Source organism: Danio rerio, chromosome 6 (genome assembly GCF_049306965.1).
Source record: "Danio rerio strain Tuebingen ecotype United States chromosome 6, GRCz12tu, whole genome shotgun sequence".
In the NCBI taxonomy this organism is placed as follows: Eukaryota; Metazoa; Chordata; class Actinopteri; order Cypriniformes; family Danionidae; genus Danio; species Danio rerio.
This window is the reverse complement of record NC_133181.1, coordinates 43362320-43371213: the sequence shown is the minus strand read 5'-3', so window position 1 is coordinate 43371213 and position 8894 is coordinate 43362320.

Genomic DNA, 8894 nt, shown 5'->3' with positions numbered 1-8894 from the left:
AGCCAGGACTCAAACCAGCGACCTTCTTGCTGTGAGGCGACATTGCTAACCATCGAGCCACCTATGTGTAGATCATTCAGTGTGTGTAGTCTAAAAATCAGTTTATTAGAGGTAATGTGGTAAATGCAGAAGTCAGGGTTTTGTTTTAGCTGTGTGCCGCAATAAGTGTTGAAGGAATTGTGACCTCTGGCCTGTGGGGTTTGCGTCTGATTGTTTAGAAGTGCATCAAACTGTCATTTTATGTTTTGTGATCAATTTGTTGACACAAGTGGCAGACACTTCAATATGAATTGCTCAAGGAAGACACAGAGGTCATTCTGTTTTGAACAGTTGGGGTTTCGCTCGTCCCCTGTCCGACTCGTTGGACCAATTAGCAGGGCGGTAAAAGCCTCCCACATCCCTTACTGAAGAGACTAATCAAGTTAGCAGACCCTCCATCTTATCTTTAAACGATAAACAGCCAGCTATTAGATTACAGCTATTCAATTAGAAACAGCCTCAAAACAAATAACAATTCAGTGAATTTAAGTGTGGGATGGGTAAAAAAAAAAGAGGGTTAAACAGTGTACAGTTAAAGACAATATATTCCCCCTCCTGTGATTTTTCTTTGTCAAATATTTCCCAAATGATGTTCAACAGAGCAAGGAATTTTTCATGGTATCTCCTGTAATATTATTTCTTCTGGAGAATGCCTTATGTTTTATTATTTTTTTTTTTTATGTTTTTAATTTTTTATAATCATTTTAAGGTCAATATTATTAGCCCTCTTAACCTAACTTGCGTAGTTAACCAAATTAATCTATTTACGCTTTTAAATGTCACTTTAAGCTGAATATTAGAATCTTGAAAAATATCTAGTAAAATATTATGTAGTCATCATGGCAAAGATCAAAGAAATGATTTATAAACTATTATGTTTAGAAATGTGTTGAAATGATCGTCTCTCTGTTAAACAGAAGTTGGGGGAAAATATACAGGGGTGGCTAATAATTTATGAGGCCTAATAATTCTGACTTCAACTCTATGTGGAAAGTGTTTATGAATGCGTGGAGAGTTTTGAGCATGATGTTTCTATTACTGGTCCAAAAAGAAGTGTTATGTTTAATGGCTTGAATTAGTTTGATAATATCAATATATCATTTTTCATATTTAATCCATGATAAAAATCTAAATTGTTGCAGCACATCTGCAACATCTGTATCTGCATACGCAAAAGTATGCAAACCCATTTTCTCTGGATGATATACTAATATTGGAATAAGCCAGCTGTCAGTACATCTCAGTCTACTGTAGCAATGTGAGTCGTATTATAACCATAAGCTCATGGGCGTTTTCAATCAAAACAATAAAAACATAATAGCAACTCACTGAAAAGCCTCCTTTGTGAGTCTAGATTTTGATTGTACAAGATTTTGTTTCTTTAAAGAATCAAATAGATTTTATAATATAGATATTGCTTTTTTTCTTTCTTTCTTTTCTTTCTTTCTTTCTTTCTTTCTTTTTCACTTTCTCTCGGTACATTTTACAAATATTTGTCAGTCAGCCAGCTTATCTTAAATCTGTATCTGCTCTCTCCCTGCTCGTTTTTAAAACCATTTTTCTACCCTTTATGCCTTTATTTATATGCGATTCATCTACGCTTTCTCATTGACTTTGTTTATTTGTTACTCGCAATGTTGATTCATCATTCTTTTTGAAAATACTTCAGCTTCACAGTAAGGATAAAGTAGGTAAAATGCAGTCTACTCATGAAAGGGTTTCCGCGGGGTCTTAATGTCTACAACTACATTTAAGGCCTTAAAAAGTCTTAAATTCACAAAAATATTGTCTTGTAATTCTCAAAGGGCCATGGAACCCCCCTGTCTCAGCACACCTAGTTTGGAAAAAGTAAGGAAAGTTGGTGTCCAGCTTTGTTTAGGTGGGTGTGTCCAGCGGCGAAAGAGGGAAGGAAATGAAAACAAAACTTTTGTTTTGGCACATTTATAAACGGAACACTGATGACCCATGTCTCCGAACAATTCTTCTTCTTCTTCCACTTGTTTTAATTATGGTTGGCAACCAATGACTGTAAAAAATATGGACGACGCGACAGCCCCTTTTCCCATTAAACGCCTTGAGGGCAAAACGCCTGCTTGACGGGCACAAACTGTCGCAAAAGACTGCTGAAATTGGAGCCTTGACATGCGCAGAAGGACTGTCTGGCCCGAGTGTATTTTGCTATCTGGGTGGTTAGGCGTGTATCAGCAAACTAATAAAGCCCGAAAAAAGCCCTGACCTTAGCGAATAAACAGTGTTCCACCAGGATCATGTATGTCAGAAACTGTAGTTTACTGCTGAACTCATTTTGTCATGGTAAAATAACACAGAAATCGAATAATAACACTTCAGTCTTCTGCCGAAGCTCAGACGCGCTGCTTTGAGAAACTGTCAATCACCGCTGTCAATCACGATGACACGCCCAGCATTAAATTACTGCTAAAAACAAACTGTTTACAAAAATGAGGATCTGCACCTATTTCAGCACAATAACCAGTGCCTTAATCGACCAGAATCATCTTTCGGGACATTTTATTGCAAGTGTAATTATTTTTTTTATTTGGGCTCAAGTCTAGTTCATTAACAAGGAGGAGGCGGGCTTTATGACTTGTACTGCAACCAGCCCCCAGGGGGCGATCTAACGGCCGAGACCTTCACTCAAACGCAGGCTTGCGGCACACTTGTTGGCAACACAACATGGTGCCTCTCTGAACACGCAGTTATATCATGCATGTTAATGAAGTTACATCTCGTTCACAATAAAGCGCGGTGATTGGTTCAAACCATGTCTTTGTTGTTAGTTTACACACAAATATGCTAAAACTCAATGACGTCACTTTGTACCAGCCGGTACAGACATCCAATCTCCACACTGGAATTTACACAATGATATCATTGCCATGACGTAAGATCAGATTTACTCGAAACAACGCAAAATGTATGTGTCCTAATAGGGTTTTTAGCAGCGTGGAAAACATATATGTCTATCAGCATCTCAAAAAAAGGGTGTTTTGGTGTTTCGTGACCCTTTTTGAATCCTTTTAACCAAGTCTTAATTTTCATCTGTCCATGTCTCCAATCACCAACAATCTATCTAAAAAAACTTCAACGAACCTCTATATAATAGTATATATTTTTAAAGAAAATTTACGTTAAAAAATGTGCATGTAAACAATTGGGTTTGCTTGTTTTTTTTTTTTTTGCGTTTATTGTGAACACTCAATTGAGTTTAATCATACAATATTTCAAGATATATTTCAATCTCAGTATGTGACCTTGACATACAATTTACATACATTATTATAAAACATACATTCAATTCAATTCAGCTTTATTTGTATAGCGCTTTTACAATGTAGATTGTGTCAAAGCAGCTTCACATAAATGGTCATAGTAACTGGAACAGTGTAGTTCAGTTTTTAGTGTTTAAGTTCAGTTCAGTTCAGTTTAGCTCAGTTCAGTGTGATTTAATCATTACTGAGAGTTCAAACACTGAAGAGCAAATTCATCGGTGCGTAGCTCTACCAATCCTGAACCATGCGAGGCAGTGGCGACATTGGAGAGGGAAAAAAAACTTCACCTGATGGGAGTGACGAAAAAAAACCTTGAGGGAACCAGACTCATTTGGGCACGACCATTTTAATTTCTCCGCTGGCCAAAAGTCTTGTGCAGAAAAGTCTTGTACATGTGATCATTGACTCAGTGTAATTAATTTGATCAGGATTATGTAAATACATTTTATGGCAGATGTAGTCATTTATTCCAGGTATAATTGCTGAAGGAGGGCGAAGCAGTGGTGCAGTAGGTAGTGCTGTTGCCTTACAGCAAGAAGTTGGCTCTGTTGGCGTTTCTGTGTGGAGTTTGCATGTCCTCCCTGCGTTCGCATGGGTGTCCTCCGGGTGCTCCGGTTTCCCCCACATTCCAAAGAGATGCGGTACAGGTGAATTGGTTAGGCTAAATTGTCCGTAGTGTATGTGTGTGTGGATGTTTCCCAGAGATGGGTTGCGGCTGGAAGAGCATCCGCTTACCCCGCTAGCAAACCAACCAATAACAAAGCTTGCGACGTTTTAGTACATTTTCTGAGTGGTGTGCGGGTATGCAAAGGCTTTTCTGGACTGTACTCGTGCCCTTGACAGAAGTATGATATCATAATTATATATAAATCATAATATTATAAGTATAATTCAGCCTTAACAGAGTGGGGTGACGTGACTCCACGCATGGTGGGGAAAGTATTTGAATAAATTGACCTGGAAAAAACAGACAGATTTTAATGTCGATTTCGATTACTTTTTGATTAATCGCCCAGCCCTACTTCTTAGGCAAGACAAGTTTATTTTAATAGCACAATACAAACACAATGATAATTCGAAGTGCTTTACATAAACGGCAATAAAAGAAACACGTAAGAAAATAAAAATGATTTAAAAAGAGATTAAAAGAAAATAGAAAATAAACAGAAAATTGAGACTTAATAATGCAATCAAAGAAGTTTCGTTTTTACAAGGCCTCTATAATAATCACTCCTGATTCAACAGATATGTCAGCATTTGCTGCTATTGAGCCAAATAATGTGTAACAGTGTATTTAGACTCAGTCCCCTCCTGCCTCCGGCCTACTTTCCTGCCTCTAAGGTTTCTCTATGGACAAAACCACTAGGACAGGGAAAATAAAAGAGAGAAGGGAAAGAGAAGTAAGCAGATCTTGCAATAAAACACACACATACAGTTCATATACACACTCTCGCAGCACACAGGCTGTCCCGAGAGGGGAACTGAACGCTCACAGTCGGTTTGTCATTTAAAATAGGTGATTGTTCCGAGACAGAGGATGAATTAATTTACCTGCTGAACAGGAAGATGAGGAGAAGAAAAGAAAAGACAGACTGAAAGGGGCTGAATGCTGCTTGGCCTGACTTATATGGGAGGGTTCTGTTGTGTCCTAGTTTTTAGACCCAATGTTTGCAAACAGCTACATCTGTTAGGTCATACTGAACAACTTGATATGCTGATGTCCTTAGTGATTTTATACTCAGTCCCTCTATAAAAATGTGTATTTTTACAGCTATACGCAACAATTGAAGGAAGTAATGCTATGCGTTTTAAAAGGAGTCACCAGAAAATCAAGTCATTTTAGGCCACATATATATCTTCCTATACAAAATCCTAAGGGACTGTACTTTTTAAATGTGCTATATTCATTTCTGTTTGGAGTTGTTAAGATTTTAAAATATCTGCACACCAATGTTGCAATGTACAGTGCATGAATACAGAAAGTATTGATAGCGCTTCACTTTTTCCACATTTTTTTGTTACAGCCTTATTCCAAAATGGATTAAATAAATTTTTTCCTCAAAATTCTACACACAATACCCTATAACGACAATGTGAGAAAAGATTTTTTTAAATTATTGCAAATTTATTAAAAATAAAAAAGCTGAAAAATCAGATGTACATATTCACAGCCTTTGCCGTGAAGCTCTAAACTGAGCTCAGGTAAATTCTGTTTTCACTGATCATTCTTAAGATGTGAAAACAAGATCATTAAGCAGCTTCATTGGAGTTCACCTGTGGTAAATAAGTTGATTGGACATGATTTGAAAAGGCATACACCTGTCAAGGTCCCAGGGTTGACAGTGCATGACAAAGCACAAAAAAACAAGCATGAAGACAAGGGAATTGTCTCCGAGATTGTATTGTCTTGAGCCACAAGGTTGGGGAAGATTACAGAAAAATTTCTGCTGCTTTGTAAGTTCTAATTAGCACAGTGGCCGCAATCATTCATAAGTGGAAGATGACCGGTGTGTCAAGCTTGTGGCATCATATTCAGAAACACTTGAGGCTGTAATTGCTGCCAAAGGTGCATCAACAAAGAATTGAGCAAAGACTGTGAATTCTTGGGTACATGTATTTTATTTTTTATAAATTTGCAACAATTTAAAAAAAAAAATTTTTTTGCATTATCGTTATGGGGTATTGTGTGTAGAATTTTGAGGAAATAAATTAATTTAATCCATTTTGGAATAAGGCTGTAAAATAAAAAATGTGAAAAAAGTGAAGCGCTATGAATACTTTCCGGATGCACTGTATGTGGGATTAAATAGAAATTATTACAAGTGCTTTCAGTTTTAGTACATTTTAATTTGTTCCCCCTGTTTTACTCTCAAAAAAACGATTTTGCTACTTGTTCCAACTACATATTTAAGATGAACTGAATCAACACAATTCTTGAGGTCTTTGTTAAAACAATTAAGCAAACTTAATCGGTTTGTGTTGATACAACATGAAAGAATTGTGTGGAAGTGGAATGCAGATTATTTTACAGTGTAAGCAGTTATTGACGAACATTATGTATTCTCTGAAAGTATGCAGTATTGTGTCTAAAAGTGTACAGTAGACTTGTAACCTAAAGATAGTCACACAAGTATTGGAAAATAACTGAGCCAGGCTAAAACTGTGGTATGAGCAGCCTGCAGATGAGCCAGAGCAACTATGAAAAGCTATGCTGGCGAATAACAGAATATGAAAAATAACTAAATATATATAGCACCAATTATATTAGGGCTACAACAACGAATACATTAAATCTATAAAAAATGATTACTTAAAGAGTTGGCAACGAATTTCTTAATCGATTGTTTGTGTTGTGCGATGCGGGGACATTTCTTTATTAGTAATTTTGTCTCGTTTTAAGTCCAAATATCCTAAAAAATCTTAAATTAAGATTTCTAAAGAAGAAAATGGGATGGGAAAATTAAGTGATGCTTAAAACCTCAGCTTGAAATTATATCTCATTAAGATTCCAACCCCATTGGCAAATATTTTTGCTTGTTTTAAGCAAACAATCAATCACAACAAAAAACAATCACATTTTTCACACAATTTTGAGGTGTTTTTTTTTTCATAAAATAAGACATAATTTCTTTTTAATTTATTTGTCATGTATGTATCTTGATTTAATAATTTTTAGATATTTGGATTGAAAACAGGACAAAACTACTAGGTTAGTTTTTTTTATTTTATTATCATAAAAGCTCAGGCATGTTCAAGGAGCAACATGTTTGCACTTTCTAAATATTTAAATTCTTTTTTTGTATAAAGTGTTGGAAATGGTTTTCCTGGTTTTTTATCTGATTATTCGAAACAATAACCGACAGATTAATCGATTATTAAAATAATCAAAATTAAACCTAAATTATATTTGTTAAATGCTCATATGAAGCTATATCTGTAAGAAGCATTCAGGAGTAAGGGACAGGAGTAAGGGATATATTCAGGAGTGAGGGACATATTATTAAGTTAATATACCATCATGAGGGGAGTCAAGGTTGGCACAGTGGGTAGCACAATTGCCTCATAGCAAGAAGGTCACTGGTTCGAGCCCCGGCTGGGTCAGTTGGCATTTCTGTGTGGAGTTTGCATGTTCTCCATGTGTTCGTGTGGGTTTTTTCTGGGTGCTCCGGTTTCCCCCACAGTCCAAAGACATGCGATACAGGTGAATTGAATTAGCTAAATTGTCTGTAGTGTATGAGTGTGAACTGAGATTTCAGATTGCTCTGGAATTTGCAATTGGCTTTCTCAGCTTTATGTTAAATAAAGTCCATCTTCTGGAATTAAACCTCCAGTCTGATCGTGGTTAGTTAATGGAAAGGCTGGGAACTACGACATTATGAGAAACTAAAACAGAACCAGATTTATTTGTAAAAGTTTTGTGTGTTCTTTAGCTAGGCAAGAGTAGCATATAGAAATACAGGGAGATTTAGGGTATCCATACTGGGGAATATAGGCAACCCAGGCTCTTTCTGGAAGGAGACATGGTGCTCTGATTGAGGGTTGAGATACAGAAAGACACAGATGAAAGAATGAAGTATCTGAGATGAAATCTCTTTAAGATTTAAACTCAAATCCCATGGGTATTTACTCTAGCTAAATATATAAACAGATAGATAGATAAATATATAAAACTTGCGATGGAAACACAGTATGAAAATTGAAACCATGAGGCTGAAGAAGTCTTATTTAAGGTTGACCTATTTTACCCCTTTTTTAAGATTTAAGATCAGTCTTTTTTGTCTTCAGAATGTGTTTCAGCTCCAAACACCCATCAGATTATTTATTAGACCTTTCAGAATATTAGAGTTTTCAGCTCTAAACACAATGTAGCTGTTTTTATTACCTGTGCCTTTAATGCTAGTTTTACCCGCCCACTGTTCCCACATGCCTGTTCCGCATGCATGATTTTCAAAATAGTCGTGCCACAGATGTTTTCACATTGCATGACTATCTGGGGTAGCATTCTGTCGGTGCTGTTTACACTGTAGGTTGGATCGGCGACAGGAAGTTTCAGACTGACTTTAGAATAGGAAGAATCCCCAAAAACTTTTTCTAAACTATGTCTCACAAACACAGAAGAAATGACATGGAATCGATGCAAGGTCACGTAATTTATCTTTTGTTATGAACTACATAGTAAGAAAGAAGCCTTTAGTGGGGTTTAAAACATACTTATTTTGCTCACCTGGGTTTTGAAAGGAATTAGCAATTTCTCCTCAACTTTCTTTTTTTACTTGGTTGTGATATCACTCAGATGACACGTCAAACAGACATGGGTGCTCCTGCCAAATTTCCACTAGTTTTGCCTTCATTTCTTGGGTCTTGGGTAAACTGAAAATGAGGGTATAGGCCTCCTTATGGCCTATACCAATACAAGTGGATGCTGCTCTCTCATTGGCTGTAGGTAATTGTCAATGTTATTTTCAATCAGAACACATTTCACACAGCATGATTTGAATAGCTTAGCTCCAGATATTTAGCATGCCCAATGTCTGACAATTTTCAGCAACTCATCGGCGATTCTCT